Consider the following 12,793-nt stretch of genomic DNA (forward strand, 5'->3'; position numbering starts at 1 on the left):
ATTCTGTTTAAGAAACTGGCCGCAAACAAATATCAAGGACTTCACACAGAACAGCAGATCTATGTGAGGCTTTGAAATGAGGATTCAACTCTTCCACTGCATATTTTAAAATTCTCCACTGACAAACACATACAAAACAAAAACATAAGCTATGAAATACTATTAAAATGAAGTAACTTTGGGATTTTCACACTATAATCCCATTGGCTACATACAGAGTTTATAATGGTCTTCTTCCTCATGGTGAAGTTGACATTGCTTTTCCCCTTCTTTCTCCATCATAAATTCACATAAATAATAGATTCTTCAAATAAATTTTGTCCATAAGCAAAATAGCAATGTTTTCCTGATTTAGAGATGATATGGAATGACATATATACAAATATTAAATTAGTAGACAAGAAACAGGAGTTCTGCAAGCTATGGACCTTCAGTATTACTCATTCTGGAAAATTCCCTCTGTAACTGTGTCTTTTTCCTTCAGGAAACTCTTGACATTCCTCTCTAACAAAGCTAAAATGTCAGACCACTGAACACAAAGAAGTTACTAAATGAGATTAACTACAAAACAATTCTGTTAAGACCTTTTCTTAAGATCACTTAGGATTGTTTCATGGGTAATTGTTCAAAAAATACATCATAAAAGAAAGTCTGTCCATTTATACACTGAAAACTTTACAAAAAGGAATAGGAGATACACTAGGTCTCCTTGGCACAGGTCAAAACTTTCTTAAAAAGGACCCCAAAGCACAACAAATCAGAGAAAGGCTGGATAAGTGCAATTGCATTAAACGTCAGAGCTTCTGTATGACAAAGAACATAGCTAGCAAACTAACTAGAAAGGCTACAGAGTGGGAGAAGGTCTTCATTAACAGACAAAGGCTTCATATCTAAAATATAACAACAGCTCAAAAAATTGAATCACTCTAAAACTAATCTCTAAAGAAACAACCATCCATTTAAAAGATAGGCCAAAGACATGAAGAGAATAAGAATGGCCTACAGACACATGAAGAAATGTTCAACATCTCTGGCCATAAAAGAAATGCAAATCAAAACAACTCTAAGATTCCACCTCACTCTAGTTAGAATGGCTAGGATCAAGAAATCTAATAACAACAGATGCTGGAGGGGATGTGACCAGGAGGGATCACTATTACACTGTTAGTGGGAGTGCAAACTCATTCAACCACTACGGAAAGCAGTATGGCAGGTCCTCAAAAGACTAAACATAGAGCTCCCCTATGACCCAGCAATTCCACTCCTTGGCATTTACCCAATCGTCCAGAAACAAGGACATACTAAATCCACTAGCACAATGATGTTCATTGCAGCACTATTTACCATAGCAAAGATATGGAACCAACCCAGCTGCCCCTCAGTTGATGAATGGATCAACAAGATGTGGTATGTATGTATACACAATGGAATTCTACTGTCAGAAAGAATGGTATCGCCCCATTTGTAAGAAATGGAAAGACATAGAAAAAAAATCATATTAAGTGAAGTAAGACAGACTTAAAGGAGCATAGGCTCAATGGTAGAAACCTTGGGCTCTCCTGGCAGAGATTTACTGTAGAACAAAACCTAGATACATAAGGCCATATAGTATGATGCTAAATGAAAGGACCTCCAGGATATAGAAACAAAAGCCATACAATGAGTGATTGTTGTCCTTAATGTACTATGTTATCTCTCATCTCTTTTGCTGTCCCTTGGTTATCTCATATTGTTACAGTATTTTACCTTGTTATCTGATATATTATATATATATATGTTTATTTGGTTATTTGAAATAGGATAGGGAAGGGGGGGGAAACAAGATGAGTGGCAGGGTGTGGGGGAGGGAAATGGGACCAAGACATGAGAAAGGGTATCAATGTTTGTGAACCAATGCACCTTCTATCTGGTGAATATCATGTAACCCTTCTATTAATTACAATAAAAATATATGGAAAAAAATCCCATAGTTAAAAAAGAAAGTATATCCTTTATAGTTTGTTGGCAGACTGAAGATCTGAAATGTCCAGAATTCCTTCACTTCATAATTTTTTAAAGGCCTGAAGAAAATCATTCAGTAAGAGAAAGTACAAAAATAAAATTTTACTAACTTATTCTTTCCCTCCAGTTCAGACAGTATCACAGGTGTTATTAACATATATGAAGAGAAATTATTTAAAATCCTACCTAAAGTTTCTGTAATTTACCTCAATCCTACTTCAACTCTACTTTTCTACACCTCTGAGACGTGGCATAACCTAAAGCTGCTCTGTCTCTGCCATCATTAGTGTTAATATCCCATTTTCTGACCACAAGCTTCAATTTTTCCTATTCTTTTGTGTATGTTCATTTATTTCTATTTTAAACTCATTGGTGATATTTAGTCAGTGGTTAACTGTGTGGGCTCTTAAATCAGGCTGTTTGGATCCATATCCTGGATCACTATCTTCCTAATTATGTAAACTTGGATGAGCCCTCAATTTTCTCAGCTAAAAAGGAAAACACTGAATTATATTTAACCTAGCAAATGCCTGTAGCTGCCTAAAATTTTTGCTATAAAGATAATAAAATGGGATATCTGGAATACTTGGCAGAGTATAAGCATTGCACATAATATGTGCAAAAATTAATGTTCACTATCACTTATTCATCATGCCTGAATTTACTATTTTTTCTAATATTCTCCAAAAATTACCCTAAAATTGATGCCTCATCATTTTACATACATAAATGTGACCAAGCAACTGTTCAGCTATACACCAAGGCACTTAAAATGATGAAAAATGATAACTCCAGGAAATAATATGACCATAAATTTTAAAACTTATAAAACACTTATAGTATTTCTATGCTGTAGTTGCATTTTATGTATTAGCAATCAACAATTGCCTCTAAATACAGACAGGATATATTTCAAACTTCTACCACATTCCTACATCTTTTATTGCATCCTTTCAAAAAAAAACATTTTTAAAAAGAATCTCACCACTCTGACATTTTGCTCTTACATGGGCTATCCCTTTTGTTCCTTCCTATTCTGAGATTTCTTTATATCTTCCCAAATGTTCCCTAACATTTGCCTGGGACCAAGAAAAAAGTACAAGTGTAGGCTGGCATGTAATATTTAAGTATTTAAAAGTTATATTAAGCTATAAATACTATAAATCTAACTAATAGAAACTTCTTGCACCCAAGATGATTAACAGTAAGGAACTGGACTTAATATCCCACTTGAAGCAATATACTCTCTTAAAAATATAATAATAGAGCTGGGTTCACTCCTGTAATCCCAGCTACTTAAGAGGCTGAGATCTGATGATTGTGATTCAAAGCCAGCCTGGGCACAAAAGAACATGAGACTCTTATCTCCAATTAATCACTAGAAAATAGGAAGTAGGGCTGTGTCTCAAGGGGAAGGGCAGTAGCCTTGAGCTGAAGAGCTCAAGGACAGTGCCCGGACCCAGACTTCAAGCTCCATGACCCACAAAAAAGAATGAATCAACCACTATCAGTGATCCCTCGGTGATAAGGAACAAATGAGATGAGCAGTATAAATTCTTTAATGAATAATTTAATGAATATCCAAAATCTGGCATAGGATGTGAAGCTCTGAGAGAAATCTAGGGAAAATGTTGCTTTTGGAGTTCACAGGGTAGTGCCAGAGGGAAAACAATTGCACAGAACAACACCGTAGCTCTGTGCAATGTAAATTTACAATACACAGAGCCCAATCAAGGATTACAAAACACAGAAATCAAAAGGTATCAGTCATACAAATAAAGATATCAAGCATGAGGTGAGGAATAAATTTAAAATATTGAGCCAGAACAGGTTAGAATTCTCAAAGGTCAAAAAAATGTTTATAATTGTGTTGTGAAGTTAAGTAGAAACAGGAAAGATTTAAGACCCAAGCCTAACTTAAAGAGATAAAGATGGCAATGACCGAATTGAGGTTAAAAACTACTCTGAACAAGAGGATTAACATTGTATCAGACATTGCAGAAGGAAAGATTAGGAAACTTAACATGATTATAGAAAGTACTAAAAGTAAAACACACAGAGAAAAAATAACATAGAGGAAAGAGACTCATTAGGGAGAACTTCAAGCAATCTAATTACAAATGTGAGAAGGAATACTTATGAAACACCCTACCCAACACCAAACTACACATTCAAGAGCAAATAATTTGCCAAGACAAACTATAGTCTAGCCATAAAATATGTCTCCATAAAGTTAAAGGCGTTCAAGCCATAAAACGTCTGTTCGCAGACCATTGTGGAATTAAATTAGAAATCAATAGCAAGATATCTGGAAGCTACTCTATTTAAATTATATTAACACATTTCTAAATAACTTGTGGGTTAAAGAAGATATACCAGAATTTTTATAAGTTTAAAACAACATATTAGAAAGTAGGAGTACTGGCAATGTTTCTAGAACACTATAGAGTTTCTGCAAGTACAGATACAAGGATCAAGAATTTCCAACCCATTTAGTAAAATATTTCGTCATACTGCTTCTAGGTATAGATGGGGATAATAGACGAGAATCATTCTTTTGTAGTGCAGAGCCTCAATGAGCTCTCTACGTTTTTGAACCCAAGAGGGACTTTTGCAGCACACTTATGTTCAAGTCTCTCCCGTTTTGAAACAAACACAAAAATGCTTTTTCCATTCTGTGAACCCCATTCTTGTTTTTCCATTACATACAATCAAATTTCTGGAAAGAGCAGTCTATACTCTTTCTGTGCCTAATCTACTTCATGCAATCACTCTACATCTTTTTTTTATTTTAATGCATAGAGGGGTTATAGTTATATTCTCCAGTTAGAAGTGCATTCATTTTCACACATTGATATCCCTTCTTATATTTTGTCCCCATTCCCTCCTCCTACCCTCTCCCCTCATTTTCCCCTCCTATTTCAAATAAATAAGTAAACATCTATATAATATACAAGGTAACAAAGTGGGATACTGTAACAATATGAGATTAACCAAAGGGCAACACAAGAGAAAAGAAAAAAACATAATTCATTAAGAATTATAGTCACTCATAATTAAGCTCTTGTTTCCATGTCCTGGAGCTCCATTTATTTGGCCTCATCCTATATGGCCTTATGTATCTAGTCACCCTACATCTTTGTCCACTCCATCCAAGTTATGACATACAAATCAAGTGACCTGATTCCCCAATAGCATAAAGACTTAATGTATCTTACTTTGCACTTCTGCCATGTCCACAGTGCTGATCATCCCCTGTTCATGTTCTCCCCTACTTTGGCATCCATGACAGCCAAGGTTCCTGCTTCCGATCTTACCTCTTCCTCCCTGGCCTCTTTATTCTCCCCCAACAACACTTTGCTTCCTGCAGCCGTTGATATGTGAGTGATACCTGGGATTCCATGCCCACCCCTGACATCAAGACACTCCTTTGTGAAGTCACACACATCCATGGTTTCAGTTATGATCAGCAAAGTATTCCATTCTCTCACACTGCTTCCCTGGAAGAAATTAGCCACAACTCTATGGAAACTCTGTTTCTGATCAGTTTTCTTCTAATCCCTTTTCCATGTTGCTGCCTTAGTGACCTTCTGATAGTGTAATTTTGTTCTTAACAGATGCGATGTTTCTTTACCATACCATTGGATGTTTCTTTGCTATATCCAGGTTATCACTTATTCTTCATCATGTAAGTAGAAACTCCTTCCTTAACTTCTAACTTTGCTTTTTCACTTGTTGTGTTCTATGTTAGCATACTTCCACTCTTTTCATTGCAACACCTGTTTGACACTTCACGCCCTTCAACTAGTCAGCCTTTGAGATTCTGTCCATAATTTAAATGAATCTTAGTGGAGCAGAATTACTATTTTGTGTCAGATACCAAGATACAAAGTATTACCAGATCATTTACTGAATGTTTACATCATACAGCATGTTTAATTATTGCAACCTCTCTCTGATGTAGAAGTCTTAGTATCCATAGTCCACAATATGGAAAACAAGGTACCATCAGGTCCAGCTTTGAATTTATTCCTTAAAAAATGTACTGGATGTTTTTAAACATCTGGAATAAATGTAGAATGTATTAATTCTGAACCTCAGTATAAGATGAAATGCAAAGCAATGCAGTATCCACTAGAAGAGCTTCCCAGATTGTACTTCTCCCTGTGTTTGGGACTTGAGAGGGTCATGTAGCCTCTTAGCACTACTATTTCTCAACTAATAAAATGAAACAGAATGGATTAGTGAGCCTATAAAATCACTCCCAGGGTCTGTTAGGAGTTGAGCACCAGGCAGGCTGCAGAGGTAGAAAGTTAAGAGTGAATGGGGGTTGAATGAGGTGGATAGGGTCAATGTTCTTTATATGAACGTATGAAAATAGAAGAACAAGGCCTGCTGGCAATGTTCTTCATACCCTCATAGAGTATCACAACACACCTCCTTTCTTGTAAAATTAATATATGCTAACAGAAGCCTTATTCAGTAGAAAATTAAAAGAAAAAAATCACTTTCAAGTGTCTAATGTCCAAGAATTGTCTTAGGTTTTAAATAAAATCTCAAATGTGTGTTTTACATGTGCTCTCAATCCCTTTCCTAGAGCCCACATGTTCAAACAATATAAATTGCCATTGCTCAAAATGGTCACTCAACATAAAATTGTCTAAAAGAATACTTTTTGAGAAGAATGTGACCCAAATTCCTTTGTCCTGAATAGCCTTTTAGGGATGGATGAAGACAGTAGTTCAAAATTGCCTTTACTAATAATAGCTTTATGTTTGTGTATAAACAGATGGCTGAGAGAAAAAACAAGTCAATGTAACTAAAGCAGTGAAAAATAGAATGACAGAAAATTAGCATATATTTAATAGTTATTCCTGAAGTCTGATTAACTCTTGGATATAGCAGCAAATACAACTACTTTTAAAGGAATGCCATGGCTTTAAAAATAATCATGATTATATTGAGGGATTAGCCAAACTACCTTAATGTTATATAAATAAATGCTCATGTCTTACATAACATTTTCAGTAATAGAATTATAAATCGTACCAAAGCATAGATGTTGGGCTTTGAAAAATCTGTGACTCATAAGAATGCCTTCAATGATGAAAAAATGATGTTTCATGAAATAGGAGATTTTAGATGAGTATTTTAAAATAAACAGCAATTACTAAAATATGTTATCTTTCTCCTCTTATTAAAATGACCATTTAGTAGAACAGAAGAATAACTTTACATCTAGTATTATTTTGCATAATACATAAAAAGGATTGTAATTACAGTACTTCACAATGGAAATGACTACATGTTGTTAGATAAATTTTTATTAAATGGTATAATTTGGATATAACTTACTTCCTCAAGGATGCTACTCAACCACTTGAGTCACTCCTCCACTTCCAGCTTTTTGATGGTTAATTGGAGATAAGAATCTCACCAACTTTTCTGCTTGGATAGTTTCAAACTGCAATCCTCAGAGATCTCAGCCTTCTGAGTACCAAGGATTGTAGGTAGAGCCCTGGTGCCAAGTTCTGACATCATTCTCATAAAAACTGTTTACCTAGGGCTGGGAGTTTGGCCTAGTGGTAGAGTGCTTGCCTAGCATGCAGGAAGACCCAAATTTGACTCCTCAGTACCACATACATAGAAAAAAAGCCGGAAGTAGTACTGTGACTCAAGTGGTAGAGCTCTAGCCTTGAGAAAATCCAAGGACAGTGCTCAGGCCCTAAGCTCAAGCCCAGGACTGGAGAAAAAAAAAATGTCTACCTAGGAGGAATAGGAGAAAAACATGGGAAGGGATAATAATGTTCAAGAAGTAGCATACTGGGACAGAGAATGTGGTCTACTGGCAGAGTGCTTGCTTAGCATGCATGAAGCCCTGGGTTTGATTCTTCAGGAGAGCTGGGCACAGTGGCTCACACCTGTAATCCTAGATACTCAGGAGGCTGAGATCTGAGGATCTTGGTTCAAAGCCAGCCTGGGCTCAAAAGACCTTGAGACTCTTATCTCCAATTAATCACTAGAAAGTGGGGTTGTGGTTCCAGGAGTAAGGTGGTAGTCTTGAGCTGAACAGCTCAGGGACAGTGCCCAGGCCCAGAGTTCAAGCCTCATGAACCACAAAAAAAAAAAAAAAAAAGATGAAGAACGTACTACCTTATGAATGTGACTGTGATTATAACCCCTCTGTACATCACACTGTTAATAAAATATAAAAATAATGTAACACAATAAAATACATACAAATAAAATCTAAAATGGCAAAAATATGCCTATTTATAAAAAGGTTATAGCATAGTTACTCATAGCTATGATCAAGTGAAGGAGGATTATTCAGTGATATTTTTGCTTTTATCTCCATCTGAATTTTCTATAATAAGCATATTAACTTCAAAATTATAAAAATAAAACTAAAACAAGCATCTTCCTTCAAGCCATGAGGTCCACTTTGTTCCATACTAGTTGATTTATCAAAATATATGTATTTATAAATAAGATGTTGTGTGTGTGTTGGCTGAATGAAAGGAACAAGAAGAAAGAGAAGAAGCCACATCTTGAAGAACCTGGATTTTCAAGAGAAACTTATGTAAAGAAGATTTTGTCACCTATTTCATTAGAGTAGTGAGAAATAATGGATAATTCTAAATACTGGATAAAATAGCATGGGCATGAGTCTATCATATTTTAAGAAATGAAATATAAATCTCAAAGTATTCATTTTTTGTTTAGAATATATTTTGATTTAAATATATTTTGGCTAATCCTAAATGAATATAAATGGTGCCAAAAAGGAATCATTCCTTTTCACCTATTTATAAGTGGGTCTGAACAAAGAGTACAAATGGGTTTCAGAAAGTCCTGAAACATTCTCTTTGAACTGAATATCCTTCTTTGTTGGCTAATATATCTGTAAAGTCAAAAGTTACCTTTCTGTTATCCTTAGATAGCACTGACATCCATCATATGTTTCTAATGGTGGTTTTCCCTTCACTTGGAATAAAGAACAAATATTTTTCCATAGTTTCTTCTGGCTCTTTGGGCACATCCTCTTGGGTTTTGGCTATCCTTTTGAACTCTGAGTGGAAGGGGCAATGTTCTGTGTTCACTGATAACCGTGTTGAAACTGTCTGACCCATTATTGCATAAAGATGAGCGTTTCACTTAATAAAGCCTTAGAGTAACACAATTTGTTACACCATAATTAAAGATGGACACATCTGTTCCATTTTAATTCAAACTCCTTTGAACATAATTGCATAAAGCTGCAAAAAGAGAATTTCTCAGTCTTGCAAATTTTCTCTAAAAAGAAAAAAAAAACTCAGTCCATAGAAACTACATGGTAGAAGGACAAATTGTCCAATGAATCCAAATAGATGTCTTTCACTCTGTATGTCAGCCTGAAATAAAGCTAAGGCCTCAGACTAATATGTTAACCTCACAATGAAAGCTGAAGTCACTAAAGGAAGTCCTGCTGAAGGACAATCTTTTGAGAAAGGGTTAGCACTCCATCCCTCTGAAGAGGCTCTGTCTCATCATTGTAATAATTTTAGAAGGAAAAAACTTCTAGGGATAATTGGAAAACAAATGCAAAATATCATCAGCCTTATATGTTTCCTATAAATTAAAATTTTACTCATACTGATTTTATAGAGAATGTACAAAAGAGTGTATCTTCTTAATAAGGGCCTAATGAGTATATGCAAAACCATTTGTAGGTTACTAATCATACTAATACTGATATATAATTAAAGACATCAGAGGTAAAGGAATCCCTGTGCTTTCAGAATCATAGCTTGTGTTACATGGCAAGCCATGTACACAAATATCCCCAAAATTTAGGAAGTTCATCTGCTTTATTTATGTCTCCATATCCTGAGGATGGCTTAATGAGGAGACGCAATCAGAATTATCCAAGCCGTGAGAACTTGGAGGGAACGGGTGGCAGTTAGATTTATATAAATATTTGCAGAGACTGGGAAGAGCAGATGCTCCTCTAATCCAGACAATGTGTGTGCACTAGATTTTAAAATAAAATACAACTGTTGAAAGCCAAAATATAATTAATCAGAGGAAATGCTTTAATCAACATTTTCTAAATCCTTAAGCACTGTTGAAAAGATTAAGGAAACATAAAAGAAATTAAATATGATATTCATAAGCAAACCAAAATTAGTCAATTCCTGACATTTCTCCTTTCATTTCAGATGTGTATAAAGCATGCAATTAATATGTATAATCATTTGCTGCCAACCAGTGAAATTTCTTGGGTGTTTAAGGTACTAAATAAATCACCTAAGACATATTGTATAGTTTATAATGTGGTAATGATGTCTCTCCATTATTAATTTATTATGAGAAATGTATACACTTGCCTTTAGCTCTAAACAAGTTTCCATCAGGGGGAAAATAGCATGTTTAAATGTGTGTGTTTTATTGGAATAGGTTGCCTAGCTAGATATTTTACAAAAGAGGTGTATAAAGAAAAAATGAACCCATGTAGGCATCCAATTTATGTTACGTAAACCCAACACAAAAGTGATTAGCTTTTAATTCAATTTTACTTCTTCTAACCCAGAACCTCCTGTCCTATTATTTCTGTTGTTTTCTGCACAATATTGCTGCTAAATATGGACCAGTCATTATTACTAAAGGTAAAAGGAGAGTAAACTGAATTTTAAAGCAATATTTTGAACAAAACATACATGAATTCATCATATATATATATTTACAACTCAAAGCATTTATCTATACCACAATGAAAGTTTTGTGGGTTATGAAAATGTTGTCTTACCAGAAAATTACAAACCTTGTTAAACACATGATGAGCCAGGACCTCACACCTATAATCCTAGCTACTCAGGAGGCTAAGATCTGAGGATCACAGTTCAAAGCCAGCCCGGGCATTAAAGAACATGAGACTTTTATCTCCAATTAACCACTAGAAAGTGGGAAGTGGGGCTGGGGTTCAAGGAGTAGGGTGATAGCCTTGACCTGGAGAGCTCAGAGGCAACGCCCAGACCCAGGCCCAGAGTTCAAGCCCCATGACTGACAAAAATAATAAACAAAGAAAGAAAGAGAAAGAAAGAAAGAGAGAAAGAAAGAAAGAAAGAAAGAAAGAAAGAAAGAAAGAAAGAAAGAAAGAAAGAAAGAAAGAAACCATGATAAGCCCCTGGGGTTAGTTTGGTACTCTATTAGTTTCAATAATTAGTTCAATAATAGAACAAGAATCTAGTTATCATTTCTAGCAGAAATATTGTAAGCATCTCCTAAAATCATACCATAAAATCTCTAGCACTTTGAATTAGTCAGAACTCATGAGACCCCAAGACTGGGCTCTGATAGCTCATATCTGTAATGGTAGCTACTCAGAAGGAGATATGAAAATCAAGGTTCAAAGCCAGGCAGGGTATGAAAGTTCATGAGACTCTTATCTCCACCTTTCCACTCAAAAACTGGAAGTAGCAGTAGGGTCCAAGAGATAAGAGAGTTAGCCTTGAGCAACGGAGCTCAGGGTTAGAGCCCAGGACCTGAGTTCAAGCTCCAAAATTGACCCCCAAGAAAGAATCTTCTGAAAGTCATCAGATGTTAAAAGTTTAATCCTGCAAAAACGTGGCGGAAATCATTCTTTTACAGGGAGGATAACTTCCTTTTCAACAGAAAAACTGTTATCTAAGAAATGTTATAAAATCTTAGGGGAAGTGGCATTGTGACTCAAGTGATACAGAACTAGACCGGGCACAGGGTTCAAGCCCCCACAACTGACAAGAAATTAAAAAAAAAAAAAAAAAAAAAAAAAAAAAAACTAAGTAAGAAAAATAGAAGTAGGTACAAAACACTTTCATGTTTTATTGGAAAATACTATGAAATATGAATGGCTAACACTAAAAAATTACTAATAAGAAAAATCATACACAGGGACCGGGAGTTTGGCCTAATGGTAGAGTGCTTGCCTCGCATGCACGAAGACCGGGGTTCAATTCCTCCGTACCACATACATAGAAAAAGCCGGAAATGATGCTGAGGCTCAAGCGGTAGAGCTCTAGCCTTGAAAAAGTCCAAGGATAGTGCTCAAGCCCTGAGCTCAAGCCCAGGACTGGCAAAAAAAAAAAAAAAGAAAAGAAAAAAAGAAAAAGAAAAATCATACACAAACATTTTCTTAAATGACAATATTTGGAATAAAAAGATAACATTCCTTCTATATATAGATCTACAAACTAAAAGTAATCCATTTAACGATTTCTACTTAATACCTATTAATGCAATATTTAATAGAGACTAATAGAAGAGCAAATAATGCACTAGGTTTTAGTGATTAGAAAAACTATTTTTAAATATAGGAATTCTCTTTGATTTAAATTTTACTATAAAGATGATGTTCCAGAGGGGGTTACAGTTACATAAGTAATGAATACATTTCTGCTTGAACAGTGTTAGCCCCTCCCATATTTTCTCCCACTCATTCCCTTCCTGACTCTCTCTCCCAATCTGTAAAGTTCACTTCCAGTGTCTCCTGAATATCACTGTTACAATGGTTCATTTTTTTGTCCCACAGTTTTTGTCCTTCCCTTCCCCAAATTAGATAAACTTATCTACAAAACAAAGGGTAGAGAAAAAAAACTGTGACAACAGGAAATAAACTAATGGGAAAGAAAGAAAGAAAAAAGAAATAACTGCAAGCAGTACCAAAAAGAAAAAAAAACTGTCTTGTTTCCATTTCTTGCAGTTCATTTCAGTAAGCATCATTTTTTATGGTCATGTGCACATAGCTTCAGCGCCATTGTGATCCTGTCATAAG

The 12,793-nt window shown here is 35.2% G+C and overlaps 2 long non-coding RNA genes across 3 annotated transcripts in view; one reads left to right on the top strand and one right to left on the bottom strand.

The window, feature by feature from the left end:
- The window catches only part of LOC150069511 (uncharacterized), an 85,616-nt gene extending 80,220 nt beyond the window's left edge, over positions 1-5,396 (bottom strand). For both annotated transcript variants that reach the window (XR_016538036.1, XR_016538037.1), the window contains exon 1: positions 5,220-5,396. This is a non-coding gene — a long non-coding RNA (uncharacterized LOC150069511). The remainder of the gene's footprint in view (positions 1-5,219) is intronic.
- A 110-nt stretch (positions 5,397-5,506) lies between these two features.
- The window catches only part of LOC150069512 (uncharacterized), a 63,977-nt gene continuing 56,690 nt past the window's right edge, over positions 5,507-12,793 (top strand). Inside the window, exon 1 of the long non-coding RNA XR_016535527.1 lies at positions 5,507-5,689. This is a non-coding gene — a long non-coding RNA (uncharacterized LOC150069512). The remainder of the gene's footprint in view (positions 5,690-12,793) is intronic.

The sequence above is a fragment of the Megascapheus bottae genome, chromosome 1, assembly GCF_031878675.1.
Source record: "Megascapheus bottae isolate mThoBot1 chromosome 1, mThoBot2.hap1, whole genome shotgun sequence".
Taxonomy (NCBI): Eukaryota; Metazoa; Chordata; class Mammalia; order Rodentia; family Geomyidae; genus Megascapheus; species Megascapheus bottae.